At 39.7% G+C, this 15,466-nt stretch overlaps 1 protein-coding gene across 1 annotated transcript in view; it reads right to left on the bottom strand.

Annotated features, from left to right (window-relative positions):
- Positions 1–15,466, bottom strand: part of DNAJC6 (DnaJ heat shock protein family (Hsp40) member C6) — a 90,679-nt gene extending 75,213 nt beyond the window's left edge. The window contains exon 1 of the mRNA XM_073357431.2: positions 15,324–15,466. The gene's annotated coding sequence lies outside the window, so the exon portion shown is untranslated. The remainder of the gene's footprint in view (positions 1–15,323) is intronic.

Genomic DNA, 15,466 nt, shown 5'->3' on the forward strand with positions numbered 1-15,466 from the left:
TTAATAGGTTGTTTGTAGTCCCTTTATTCTCATTACCATCAACACACATAGTGCACTCTGTGGTTAGGGCCTGTGTTAGAAAAAATGTGCCTCTAGGGCATTTTGGGATCTAAAATTTATCTTACAGCTAATTTTTCCCAATATCACCCATTGGTACATTTGTTCCCGTAATTTTGCAGCATAGGGTCATTCTTTGGTCACTTACTTATGTCAAGCATTTCTTATGCCTATGGCCTAGTATGGTTAAGTTAAAATCTTACAGGCCTCAGCATGTAAGCCTTGCATTTTAGCCCTTCGTACCTAGATACCTAATACATACTTATCCCTTCTAACTACTAATTAATCTAATAGTTCTATAATCCTACAATTTAACTTTATTTAACATACAATGATTATGCATAACTTGACGTTAGTTAATCAACATCACACAATAAATGAATGATAAAATGAAGTAATTGGCTACTGCTAATAACATTCCCCTTTGACTTGTCTTTAGCTAAAAGCCAGCGTTTGGAAAAACTTAGTTAATGATGCTATGTAATTTCCTTCCATATTGCCTTAAAATAGGATATTTCCCATATACTTAACTAGTAACACTGATCATGAACAATGCATGTAAGTATCTCTCATCATAGTATAACAGCTGCATGGCTAACCAAATATCCTAATGTCTGACAAACAGGTCGCTCTGTCTGGTTTATAGAGGTGAGGGCTGTGAGCTACGCCTGAGGAGAACTGATTAAAGTCTATGGCAACTCTAAATAAGGCTTGCTAATTTCGTATCTGAATATTTCACTGGACTCTATCCCCATTAAATATATAAAAAATTGCCTGTATCAATATAGTATTTACATAGGATATTCATTCCCTTTTATTAGTCTATTCTGTAATGTATAAGAAAGTTTTCCTGAAAGTGTAACTCATTTGTATTCTCAATTAGTTAATTAAATTGGCTCTAAACGCTGTTTAAGGTATGTTTTTGTTTCTTTCATCAATGTAGTTCAGAACAATACTACACATGCAATAAGGAACTGAGAAGCAGAACAAAGCCAACTTCACCCTAGCTACAAAAATTTATGGTTGAAGTTTGCAACTAAATTTTATATTTAAAAAAGACTGTTGAACAAAAGGTGTGTAATTTAAGGAAAATAATTTTGCATCCTAAATCATGAACTAGTTGTTGCTTTGATTACTACATTCAATTCCTTTGAAAAGTATATTTTATTCATTATTCTGTTTTACCATCGTGAAACCAAGTTAGTGAACTTTTGGGGGCACTGTTGAAATATTCACATATTTCAACACATATTGGGCTAGTCACCAAATGTTGTTCTATGCATTAAGGGCCTGATCCTGCTCCCATTGAAGCCAATAGAAAAACTCCCTTCGATGGGAGAAGAATCAGGTCCTGAAAGCCTCATCCAAAGCAAAAACCTTTCCACTGACTTCAGTGGGCACTGGATCAGGTCCCAAATGAGGCTGGATTTACACTGATGTTTAATATGCCTGTGTTTTGTGGAATATTGTCTAGACAAAGAATCTATATCCTCAGTTTTCACTGATATGGCCCTCTCTGGTTATTCCAACAGATAGCACATATTTCTATCAATCTGAACGTACTTCATTGAATGAAGCTCATTAAAGTACATTCAGATTTTTCATTCAGCATCTGAAGTGGCTCCAGCTCTAAGCCCATTTCAGTTTCAGTCAATGAGGCCTAATGAGTCTCTTTCCTTGGCTTTCTTGTATCACAGCATTTTTTGATTTGAGGACATATGAGCAAAAGGGAATAAGCAAATTAGTGGTCATTAAAGCAGCCCTTTTTATGGCAAACTGCTGCACCCCAAGGGGTTGCCCAAACCACTAAAGGAATTAGTGTCTACAGCATTAAGAGTCAAGGCCCAGGAGAGCAAAGAACGTAGAAGGCAGATGACAGCGTCAAAAGGTAGAATCCCTACAGCAATTCTGCCCTTGGATACCTGTGACTCAAATTTTGAGATTCTGAAGTGCTTAGTGGCTGTACTTGGAACTCATCCCTGGAAATGCTTATTCAATGAGAAGTCCCAGCTCAAGCAAGAAGTCACACTGAACTCAATAGGACTTACCCACATGAGTAAAGGTTTGCCGGATTATGCTCTTAATCTGGCAACCCACCCCCATGCATCATGCAGTTATTATAATCTAGTGCCAGGGTGGCCAACGTGTGGCTCTGGAGCCTCATGCGGCTCTTCAGAAGTTAATATGTGACTCCTTGCATAGGCACCAACTCCCGGGGCTGGAGCTACAGGTGCCAACTTTCCAATGTGTCGGGGGGCGGGGGGGGCGGCTCACTGCTCAACCCCTGGCTCTGCCACGGGCCCTGGCCCCACTCCACCCCTTCTCCCCAGGCTCCTGCCCCTTCCCCAGATTCTGCCATGCCCTTGCTCCTCCCCCTTTCCCCCAAGAGCCTCCTGCATGCTGTGAAACAGCTGATTATGGTGGGCAGGAGGCATGGGGAGGGAGAGGGAGGTGCTGATCAGTGGGGCTGCCAGCGGGTGGGAGGCACTAGGGGCAGGGAGCTGATGGGGAGGCTGCTGACGTATGACTGTGGCTCTTTGGCAATGTACATTGGTAAATTCTGGCTCCTTCTCAGGCTCAGGTTGGCCACCCCTGGTCTAGTGGTTTTAAACATGTAATATCTGTGCCATCCTCCAAGGAAGAGAATTCCCCTTAGTGAAAATAATTAGTTTAATAAATATAAGAGGAGAGTCACAAAGATAGCTTTCCTCTTGTTAAATGTTTAAGGTACTTAGAATCTATAGCATAGTAGCTAGTACATATTCGATAGTGAGGAATTGTATTCCTTCAATTCCCATTGTGTTATTTTGATGTTTAGTGTAGTTAGACTGCAAGAATGTAGCGTAGTTAAGACTCATAAATTTTGGAAAGCTAGCAGAATCCTTTCTAGCATTCATAATCTACGTAATCTAACCTTTTTACTCTAATACTACATTCATCTCTTTGGTATCTGCACTGCATCATTTACATGTTAAAGGTCCAATCTGCTGAGACACTGGCTGCCAGTTCTTGATACCTTACAGAATTAGAATCCAAGACTGGGTTTACATTCTCTTTCAGACTATTTCAAAAACACTTTAGTCTCTAGCAGCGGTCATTACTGAAGCAACCATTTTTTTACACCCTTTTAAAAAAAATATAAAAAAGCATGACTTAGTTTTCTTCTTCAGTTATAATTTAGCACTGTAGATAACTTCATTGTTATACAAACAGTTGGATGCCCCTGGAACACTAGAAAAATACTATTTTATCTTTTTATTTAAAAATAAAATTAAAACCTCCCATCTGGACATATTAGTTCCACTCATGCACATGAGTTCCATTTCTCGAGACCCTATCTGAATGCTTGAATAGTATATATATTTTATATGCACCCATATCAGAGATGTACCGGTGCTGCATGGGACTTGAGCTCCATGATGACCTGCATATTATGTAGCCCTTTGCAGTAGTAGTAAGATGTGCCTCTATTTGAATTATTATTTGATGGCTTGTGCTAGGACTCCCAGGCTCTTAGATGTATAGCAGGAAGCTGGAAGCCCTAGCCCTAAAACAGTCTGCAGCTCCCAGAAGCTGCAGACTCTGGCAGTCCAAGCTCACCAGCAACCTACCAGGTGAGCTGGGAGGAAACTAGGCAGGTTTCTAGTAGAAAGCTGCCTGTGTTGGGCAGAAGATTGTTGAAATCAAACTGTTGGTTTATATGAATTGGCATTTTCCAACAAATGTTTCACTGGAAAATTCCTGGCCAGCTCTACCTAACCCACATTCATGTCACCCTTATCCATTGTACTATTGGAAACATTTTCAAAAGTGCCTAAGTTGCATGGACAACTCACGCTTGAAAATGGGGCTTAGGCTCCAAAGTCAGTTAGGCGTGTTAGAAAATTTTACTCTCTGTCTAAATTCAGGCCCTGATCCTGCAAACCGTTTAATGGGGGCAGACCCTAGGCCTACGCTGAGTTCTCTTGACTTCAGTGGGCTGTAGAGGGCTCCTCCCACAAAGATCTGATTACATGGCCAAGGCCTTAGATTATGAGTTCTGGGGTACAAGGAGCTATGCCCATTTATGGCATTTTATGGGTAATAAAATTGTCATCAAACCATGGAAATACCGGAATGGTAGACTGTATCAGAACAACATGTATAGACTGAGAACACAAGCTTATAAATTAAATTACAATTATACTCAGACTCAAACTTTAAGATCAGAAGGGACCATCATGATCATCTAGTATGACCTCCTGCATATTGCAGGCCACAGAACCTCACCCACTCCTGTCAGACCCCAAATCTCTGGCTGAGTTACTGAAATCCTCAAATTGCGGTTGAAAGACTTCAAGTTACAGAGAATCCACCATTTACACTAGTGTAACCTACAAGTGACCCGTGCCCCATGATGCAGAGGAAGGCGAAAAAAAACCCAGGGTCTCTGCCAGTCTAACCCAGGAGAAAAATCCATCCCGACCCCAAATATGGTGATCAGTTAGACGTTGAGCATGTGGGCAAGACCCAGCAGCCAGACACCTGGAAAAGAATTCACTGTAGTGACTCTACTGTAGTGTAGAGCCCTCCCCATCTAGTGTCCCATTACCAGCCATTGTAGATATGTACTGCTAGCAGTCGCAGATTGCCTACAATGGCATGTAGCTAGTCTGATCATATCATCCCCCGCATAAATTTATCAAGCTCTATTTTGAAACCAGTTAGGGTTTTGCCCCCACTGCTCCCCTTGGGAGGCTGCTCCAGAACTTCACTCCTCTGATGGTTAGAAACCTACATCTAACTTCAAGTCTAAACATGTTGATGGCCAGTTTATATCCCTTTGTCCATACACATGGAATATTGATATAACAATCAAATGCCAGTAATAAAATCAGTGTAAAGGAGCTTTAGCTCTATTGGTTCATCCCTTGTAAGAAATACAATAGGATTGCCTATTATAGTACCATTTGGAATGTTCCTCTCCACAAAAGTGATAGTTTTCCACTTGTTCCTGTTTTCATGCTTCTCCTTTATTAGTCTTTGCTTTCCTTCTCCTTAGTTCCCTTCTTGTCACCCTTGTTCGCCTTCTCATATATGCCCTAGATTTTTTTCTATTAAACTAGCCTTACCTCTGCACAAATTATTTCTGAAAGTCCTCTCACTTGAAGAGTTGTTTCTAGTTAATTTCAGTCTGCACTTCACCCTTATGCTCTATTTGCCCAGAGAGAGCATTTCTCTCTCACTCTCTGATTTGTATCTGGGAAAGAAATCAGGGATTGCTATGCAGTAGCTGACTCTAGAAAGGGTTTGCAAAGTATATTTTGAAGACATTTTCAGTAGAAGTGTGTATCACCACTGAGGTCCATAAGGTGTTTCCACAACAAACTGCTTTACATAAAATGTAATTTCTACCAAATGACCTTTACTGTACCATTAAAAAAGAGTGTATTGTTACATTAAACACAGATTGTGTGTGTGTTAAAGTTATGTTACAGGTCATAGCCAAACCATCAAAACCAAGTACATTCTGATCTGAATTATGGCTGTACAGAGTCCTTGTTTCCGCATTCTAACACTGTATGGGCCTCTGTCATCAGTTCCCTTCTCACCAGTAAGTATTGTCTACTTTTATATTCAAATCTATCGTAACCATTACATTACCACCAGTGCCGGTCCACCAGTGGGAGCTCTAGCATAAGCTCCAGCCGCTGCCTGCATTTTTAGCAGTCTGTCACGAGCTGGCCTTTGATAACTTTTCTTCAAAACTAGTCAGACACAGATGGATTCTGGAGAGCATATAGCCTTCTAGATCAGCTGCAGAGGTCTCCAAAATATATGATCTCCTAGGAGCCTTACCTAGAATTCTTATGTCCAGTCCACACCTTCAGTGAACTTTCATTGAGGTAAACAGGAACTTTGTGCGGGGGGGGGGAGGGGTCTCTGTCTTGCCAAGAGATTGCGACACTAACTTATGCTCCAGTAGACATGCAGCTAACTGATAAAATATGGATTCAGGCACCATCCTATCTGAATGGACACTTAACACACTCTTGTGGTAGAAACTATATGTAGTCATACATAATATGAAGAAGCGGAGTCTCATGGTTAAGGTATAGGAGAAGGAGTCAGTCCATCTGGACTCTGTTCCTGATTCTGACACAGAGTATGTGTGTGACACTGGATGACTCAGTTAACTTCTCTGTACCTCAGTTTCCTCATCTGTAAAACAGGGCTGATGCGCCCCTCCTTCATGTAGAGTTCAGAGGCTTCATTAGGCACTGGTGAGATGCTATACATTGGCCAATAATATTTATGCAGACACATTACTCCCAGGCTTAGTACGTGAATAGTGTTTTCAGGAAAAACAATGAGGAGTCCTTGTGGCACTTTAGAGACTAGCAAATTTATTTGGGCATAAGCTTTCGTGGGCTAAAACTTACTTCATCAGATGCATGGAAAATTTTAACTTTTGGAAATTGTCACTGGAAAATAGGTCCTTTTTGGATCCAATCTAGTACCAAATTATAAGGGCTAGGTAGGATCTGGTGATCTGAATCCTTGTTCCCCTCTCCCTGAAATTCAAAACTATTTGAATTGGCTGTTCCTGTTTCACCCATCTCTAGTAAAAGGCAAATGCAGAGGTGAGAAATGTTTCAGATTTGCCTTTGAACATTGAGACATTTGACTCATGCATTAAACATTTGTTTTCCCATGTCAGATGAAACCAGGAGTGCTACTGTAGCAAAGTATAAAACAAACAGGGATCTCAAAGCCTTGTTGATGTTTATTGGAGCAGATCAAATACCTCAAAAATATTTACAAACATTTAAGCCATGAAGTCACTTTGGTGACTATTCAAGGCCCTTCTTATTAGTTTTACACAAATATCTGTATCTGATCTTGGGTTAGCAAGAATATTCAGCGAAAGAAAGAATCACAAACACATTTGCAATTGTACTCTCTCAAATACTTGCACCAGAAGTGTTCATGTAGCCATCCTGAAAGTATTTTGTGGGTTTGAGAGTGAGTCAGTCAGGGAGCAGATCCATTCCCATGTGACTTATGGTGTTTGCGCTAGGAGGTTGTTCCCTTAAGCCTTTCTTGGAAAGTAGTTCACAAGTAATCTACAGCCAGAAATGTTTGTCTAAACTATCTGACAAATAATTTTGAACAAGTTTGTAAAAATCTACGTCTGAACAAGAATGAGTCATGAAAAGAGCAAAAGGCGAGTTTAATCAAAAATCACATGCTGAATAGTTGGCCCAGCTCTACTAAGAATCTTTAAAACAATTCATCTGAATCTGAAACTCTTCTAATTCTCTTTCCCTATGGGCCTCCTTGAGCCTTGTCCCAATTGTTATCTGCCCTCAGACAGTACCCATCATTAGGTCTTATCTTCACTATGGAAGGCTCTACCATATGCAGAACTATCCCCTTGACATAGCTTCCTTCCTCATTTCCTACTAAAAAAAATTCCTCAGCATTCTTATATCCAAGGTTTTGTAGTGTGACTAGTGTTGGCCCCATAATTATTATGGTCTTCCTTCCCAACCCTTTCTTTCCTTGTTTTGATATTAAACCTCATTAACTGGGTTTGCTTGTCTGAATTTTGAAGGGTTGTAGTCATTGTATTTTAATCTTGTTAAAACTTTGGAGAGGAAGTATGGAACGCTGGTCTAAGTACAGGATTTAGTATTAGAAAATAGGCATTTTTGTTCTACACACTGTGACTTCTTGGCCACGTCACTTAACCTCTTTGTGCCTGTTCACACTTCTGAAAAATGTATATCTTAAAGCACCACTAACTAACCAGCTAGATTTGTGAAGGGTGAGAATTTTAGAAGCACTCACCGTTGGCCTAATTGTGTTCCCATTAAAGTCAGTGGGAGTTTTACCATTGATTTTAACAGGAGCAGAATCAGGTCAATGTGGAGTTCAACTTACTCAGCTATTTGCCTCAATATTGTGCAGCAGTGAGTCACAAAGATTAATTAGCCATTTTGTGTATAAGTAATCTCTATAGCTGCATGTTGCATTATAGGATTTTTCAGTTGTGCCTAGAAGAGCAACATCAACAACGCAAGAGTTTAGGAATCCGTTTTTGCTTAGAAGTATAACTTTGCAGTGCTTAAATTTCTTTTTAAAATGGGATCATTCTCAATGAAACAGTGCAACTAGCTAAAATAAAGATTAAAAACATCAGACTGCCTTTTAGAAATAACGGCAAATAAGTTACCACTGGATAATTGCAATTCCTGCTGCTGTAATGTTCAGTTTAGGGCACAAAAATAATTGAAACAGAGTTTTGGTTCAGTTAAGAGAAAATTATTTAAATATAAATAAAACCCAATTTTTTTTTATTTAAAAAAGTTTTTTAAAGAAAAGCTTAAAAACCAAGAACCTAATAGATTTCCTTTAGGGTATATTTGAGATCCCTGAGCATATTTGTTCAAATGTCATTTGACACAATCAACTGCGTGTCCAAAAATCCTCATGACCTGATTTTCAGAGGTGTTAGGAACCTTCAGCTCTCATTAGCTTTAATACTCAGTACCTGTGAAGAGAAATCAAGCCATCTGCTCCCCACTAGCTATGATGAAATCAAGGAGAAAAACTCAGTGTATAAAATGTTTTAATGAAAATTTAGAGAAATGTAACATGGCATTCACCATATTGCATCAGATTACTATTCCATCACATTTTATATCCTACCACCCTGGCGGTTGCCAATGGCTGATATTAACCCACATTGCACCTAGCCTATCATTATTTGTATGATGAGGTGGTACTGAGAGGCCTCAACTGAGATCAGTGCCTTATAGTGCTAGGCACTATAAAATCCACAGTAAGAGACATGCCATGCCCCCAAAGACTTACAGTCAAAACAGACAAGGAGTCAAAGGGAAAATAGAAGCATAAAGAGTTGAAGTGACTTGCCTAAGGTTGCACAGCAGGTCAGTGGCAGAGCTGATAACACAACCCAGGTCTCCTGACTCCCAATCTGGTGTCCTACCCACTGAACCACAAGTCTGCAATAACTATGTGAAGCTGTACATGAGGAGGCGAAGAGAGGGTCCTTCTTTCCCCCTTCATTTCATCAGCTTCATTGCCTCATTCACTTAGCTGACCTTGCAGAACTGTCCCCAATGTTATTGATGGTACCTGATAATATCCAGTAGGCCAAAAATGATTAAATGTGGGTCAAAAAGTCTAATAGCAACTGTCCCAAGAAGCACATTTCCTTTACCTCCAAAGAAAGGCACGGAGCAGGGAAGAGGCAATAACATGACTAGGAGCATTAGAAAAAAAAGAAAAGTAGTAACCAGCAACGGCAATGAATTCACTAGCTGTGTTACAAATGTACCTATACACACCTACCAGGCTGCATCTTTCTTAGTAAAAATTCCTTTTCCTCTACTTTGTCTTTCTTCTGACACTTTCTTCCTCCCCCTTGTTGTTCCATCTCTCTTTCCACTCTCTCCCTTTTGCTTCATACAGGGAAGGAACACATGTGAAGAAGCTGTTTATATTCCTCATATTAAACTCCCAGGGGTGCGGAAGGAGCAAGTTCTTAGAGCCACTGACGCTCCCTCCAGCATGCAGGCCACATTTGAAGGGGCATCTTCAGATCAACTTAGGCTCCATGTTTAGGTTGTGTGAAATCAAGGTTTTGAAAAATCTAAAGGTCAAAAGCTTCCATTGCTTTTTAAAAAACCCTATTTCAGTGAAATGTTTTTTTTTTCATTTAGTTGGTTTTAAATGTTTCCCTGCAGGGTGTACAAAACCCCCTTTGCTGCAGTGCCATAGAAAAGGAAAATCAAAGCAAAACGAACTTGTCTATTTTCATTTTCCAACCTGAGTGAAATGCAAAGGAAACAATCTACATTCCCAGTAAAAAGAGCAAAGCAAAACTTTAAAATTCCTTTGTAAACAGTTCTGTTTTCACAGGCTGAGGTGCTAATCCTGGGGGATTATTTGTGAAGGTGGATCCCTGTGCCTACATGAAGCCTCATTGATTTCAGTAAAACAACGAGGAATCCAGTGGCACCTTAATGACTAACAGATTTATTTGGGCATAAGCTTTTGTGGGTAAAAAACCCACTTTTTCCTCAAGAAGTGGGATTTTTTACCCATAAAAGCTTATGCCCAAATAAATCTGTTAGTCTTTAAGGTGCCACCAGACTCCTTGTTGTTTTTGTGGATACAGACTAACACGGCTACCCCCTGATACTTGATTTCAGTGAGGCTCTGTGCAGGTGCCTGGGTCCTCCTGAGAGGGGATCAGCTTACAGGACTGTGGGGCCTTAGATGCTAATGCAAGTAAGAAAATGCCATAGATTTCCCTCAATATGATTTCTAAACTGACAGTTTTCCTTGAACAAGTCCACAAGTGAAGTCTGGCCCATGAGCTGTAGTTGACTGTAACTGAGCCAAACATTTAAAGATTTGCCATCTGTAGTAACTCACCCTATCACTGTTTTCTTCATGAAAGTTTCTCTGCTCCCTTGTAGGATCCCATCCTGTTATTATTATATATCCCTAGTGCTTACTGAGGCAGTGCCCAGGGCCCCCTTGTGCAACCTGCTGTACAAACGCAGAACAAAGATAGTCCCTACCCCAAATCTGCAGCACTCCTAAACATGCCATGCATCTGCTCTAGTGGATGGAATTCGGAGGTTCAAAATTGTCACTCATCTCTCCACTGTCTCCAAAGTGGTTATTCACCTGTACAGCCCATGCTGCTGTTTAGGTTGTGCCCTCTCCCAATCTGTTGCCATCAAAATACAGAGTAGCGTGTAGCTATGAAAGAACAACTCGTGCAAATCCAATGAAGAAACATTTTTGCTCATTGGAATGGGAACAACTTTTGGCATCGCAAGAGGAACCCTCAGGATTTGTAAATTCACTGGTGCAGGGACCCCGGGCCTGAGTCACAGTCACAAAGAGGGTATGCCTTCACTGCAAATTACGGTGTAATTGTAGGGCAGGTAGGCCCACTTGTGCTTGTTTTAGTCTAGCTAGCACAGGTAACCATAGTAGTGAAGTTGCAGTACCATGGATCCCAGCATGAGTCAGCAATCCAAATACATAGCCAGAGTTCTCAGTGAACTGGTATTGGAGTAGGCAGTAGTCTGCTCTGAAGCCCACTCTGCCTCATTCGCACTATCACGGTTACCAGTGCTAGCTAGATTAAAGCTAATACAGGTATGCCTACCTGCACTGCAATCATACCTTCATTTGCAGTGCAGATGTACTCTGAGGCCCCTTTATCCCCCTGTGGTAGTGTAAGGGGCATTCAGATGGGTGCAAATGTCATTTGTGCACACTTAGAGGCCCCTCTACACTGGGCAAGTGGAGTACAGAGACCTTAGTGTAAATGAAAATCAGGACCCACGTCATCCTCTGTTTTGTTCACCACTGAGCTCACTGTTGGTGTTTAAATGATTCTTTTGTGGATTACAAAGATTTGGAGTCTGCCCTGTGATGTGTCTTGGCTTGCATTCCTGAGATGTATTTTGATGTTGTACAACAAAAAGATCATCAAGAACATTTAAATGAAAGCAGGCTTTGTCCAGCAGAAGGGATTTGCTTCTCACAGAGATGTGAAGTCACATCTGCCTTCTGCACCTGGTTAAGTGAATCAGCAAAAATTTTGTTGAGCCACAGGATTTGACTTTGCCTCTCCCTGAAAGTGTGACTAATAGTGGTGAAGAACAGGGCTGAGGAAAAGGCTTGAATCTCTCAGAAAATCCAGTTCTCCAGATAAACACACTTCAGGTTCTTTGCTACCAGTTGGGATAAGAAACATTTAATTTACAATCACTCAGATCAATCCTGAAAGTTAACTTTGAGGGGTCTAGTTTGCACAACTCTAGCTGAGACAGTCTTTAAATGATCATGAACATAGAGTTTGCAATCTAAGGCCTCAATCATGCAAATATTTATGCACATGCTTAATTTTTCTACTACAAGAAAACCCATGGGATTAGGGTGTAAAAAAGATGGTCTCCTGCCCTATATACCAAATTACCTGATTTATTATATGCTTTAAAAGTGACCTTGCCTTAAAATTTCAGCAACATTAGTTACCATCATCTGAGGGGTCTCTTTTCTGATAAGGTCATGTGACCCTGTCTTAGCTAATAGCAAAACAGGGACCAGCTGTAGGTTTTCAGACCTTCCATTTAAACAAACATATTTGGCCTCAAACAGTTCCCTCCCACCTCTGTGTCCCTTCATCTCCAGGATGTTGCTAAATCTCCAGCACATGTTCAAGGAATCACAGCCACATACACATATTAACAGGGAGGCCAAGAGTCAAAGCACAACTCTCCTGGACTAGAGTTAGAGGGTAAGATCACTTAGGGAATTCCCTCTGTTGCAGCTTGTTGTTGCTAGAGTCAGATGAACTTTACCCAGAAGTGGGGTAATACTCTGCCATTAAAATCTTAACATTCACCTCCTCAGGCCCTGCAGTAATTTAAATGAAAAAATGTTGTGGTACTCAGTGTGGAGTGGTGAATGAGTTGTTAATGGTGCCTACTGTAGGGGACATATTTTTAAGGTTCCCACAGCTCCAAGAATGGTAACTGTGGACATTCTGAATTAAAGTTAATGAAATTTCTATTTTAAAAAATAATTTCTACCTATATTATTGGCACACCTCCAGGGTTCCTTACGGGGCAGGATGGTCTGCTTACGCCATTGGATTGGGACTCAGGAATAGGGCTGTCTGGAAAAAAAATGTATTGTGCAAAATGTTTCTAAAACAGAAAAAAAATTATCTAAATTTTCCACAGAAAAACATTTTTGGCAGAAATTCAAATAATAATAATAAAAAAAACATTCAGCCAAAAGTTTTTTTGATTTCTGGGCATTCTGTTTTTTTGATTGAAAAAAAATCCCATGGATTGCAGACATTATTTTAACCAAAACCTCAATTTCTAATTGAAAACCAGTTTCAGGAGATCTGGGTCTAATTCCTAACTTTGCCACAGCCTTCCTGTATGACCTTATGCAACTCCCTTAATCTCTGTGTATCTGTGCCCCAACTACAACACAGGAAGTGCATCTCCTCTCCCACCCTTTGTATTTTTTTGTCTATGAAGTTTGCAAGCTCTTCAGGACAGGGACTATGTCTCACTATGAGTATGTACAGAGCCTAGCACAATGAGGCTCCAGTGTCTGCTGAGGCCTTAACATGCTATTGTAATATAAATAATTAGAGTTTATAAAGTAATATTTATGGGTATTTTCATGTAAGTGGCTTTACACAGCTGCTTATGCATCAATACCAAGGTGTATCAGTATCTCATTACATCTGATTTTTAAAGCGAATGGAAATTATGGCACCCTATTTATCTGGTAGTGTTACAATTGTGGTTTATAGAATATATTGTGCATGTTTATAGAGGTTTATTCTCCTCTCTGTGCCTTAGCGTTAACAGGTGTGTGACACACAACGAAGAATAGATTCTCACAATACCTTAGTATCAGTTAATACATTTCTGAATGCTTCCAAAGCATATTGGCTCAAGATCAGTAATCGCTTTCCAGATTCTCTATTCATTAGTCATGTTGATATTATGTCCTTATCTACAGTACACAGGCTCTAACACTGATAATTGAAATGTAAACAGACCTACAGTGACCTATACAGAATCCTGAGTGTGTATTAGATATTAGATTGAAAGCACTGTCATTTATTTATATCCTCTGAAAGTGTAGGATTGGTTTGTTTAATGTTGATCCAAAAATCCCCTTTACAGGGCATTTCAAAGCTACACTCTCTCCACCATCAAAGTATACGGACTTTGACAACCGTTTCCTGTTATGTTGCTCATCCAAGTAGAAGCAGTTTTAGAAAATTTTTATAAAAAAAATACACCACTCTGTCAAAGAGATTGGAGTGGGGGTGGGAATAAAAACATACAGCAGGAAACAGAACAGGTTTGGGGCCTATGCTATATGGCTACATCCAGGATTAATCTGCACCAGGGTAAAGCCATACGTGAAACAAATTCGTTCAGTCAGCAATTGAATGTTTGAGCTTACACTACCAACGACATGCAGTAAAAAACAGTACTAAAGGGCAAAATTTGATTCCTCCTTAAAAGACAGAGCTCAAAAATACTGCATGTATCAGCTGTTAACATTTCTGGGGCTACAAACAAGCAGGGTCTGTCACAGCTGACTAAATATAGCACAGCCTGTGTTGTCTTAATGCTGTGTGTACCATCTAAATTACTTGATTTTTTTTCCCCTTGAATGATGCTGTGACTCAGAGAAAACCCTCAGTTTAGAGGATGTTAGAAGATGGAGGCCCTAATCCAAATTCAATATCTGAATACAGGGTTCAATTTTCTAGTGCTGCAGGCCTTTTTCATTCCCACAGTATCCAAAATATGGACAGCAATATAGGGCAAGAATATATCAGGAAGTAAAACATTTCATGTTTTAAAGCCTGAGGAACGTAGAAACACTACAGTACGAAATATGTACCTTCGAAATGGTATTTAATTCACAGCCTCAGAAACATACCTGACATTCTGTGATTATTTGTTTCTGCCTTCACCTCTCAGAGCAGTTTTGTTTGCATCTGTCTTAATAAGGTCAAAGCAAACTACATTTAACTGAAAGTGATAAAGTCTTTTCTGAACTGAAATATAATTTTCAAAATTTTCTAGCTATTAAGGTCAGTTCGACCATATGTCCTGAAAATATATATGCCTGTATTTCTTTATATTAAATATTTTATTCTTAAACATATACCTGGTTAATCTTTCCCTCAGAAGCCGAGATGCACTCGGCTGCTAATCACACCATGCAGTTATTATTTTAACCTGGAAACATCACATTATTTTTCTCTATTGAAGGTAATATGCTCAGATGATGACATAATATTAAATATACATTTAGGTAGTCAAACAAAGCTCTAATGGTCTATATATAATTAGCTAGGTATGTGAAAAAGGGGATGTTTTTTCAGTTATTCAAATGCTAAATATTCAGCTATGCACTTGCTAAATTCAGCATCTTAACTTGCCATCAAATGGTAATATGTGATATATTGAAATCAGAAGCAGATGTCGATGCAAAATCTTTCCCTCAGCATATTATATAACTGCATTTTTTTTTAACTAGGATCTTTGCATCAAAGATGCAGGATGCATTTTTAAAATGGTTACTCAGGAGAATATACTGTAAACGGTCCCACTTATTTAATTATGCAACATCTCATTTTTCATCTATTGTACGCAATTCCCTTTATGTTCTTTTCTTACCTTTATTTTCAGATTCTTTCATTCTCCTCTTCCTCCTCTTGCTGCAGATCAGCAGGAAGCCCAGCTGATTTGCGAAATGCTGACTTTTGATTTGTCATTCACGGCCAGTCATAGGTCATGGAGGGTATGTCCATCAAGCCAGG

Source organism: Lepidochelys kempii, chromosome 8 (assembly GCF_965140285.1).
Source record: "Lepidochelys kempii isolate rLepKem1 chromosome 8, rLepKem1.hap1, whole genome shotgun sequence".
NCBI classification, from domain to species: domain Eukaryota; kingdom Metazoa; phylum Chordata; order Testudines; family Cheloniidae; genus Lepidochelys; species Lepidochelys kempii.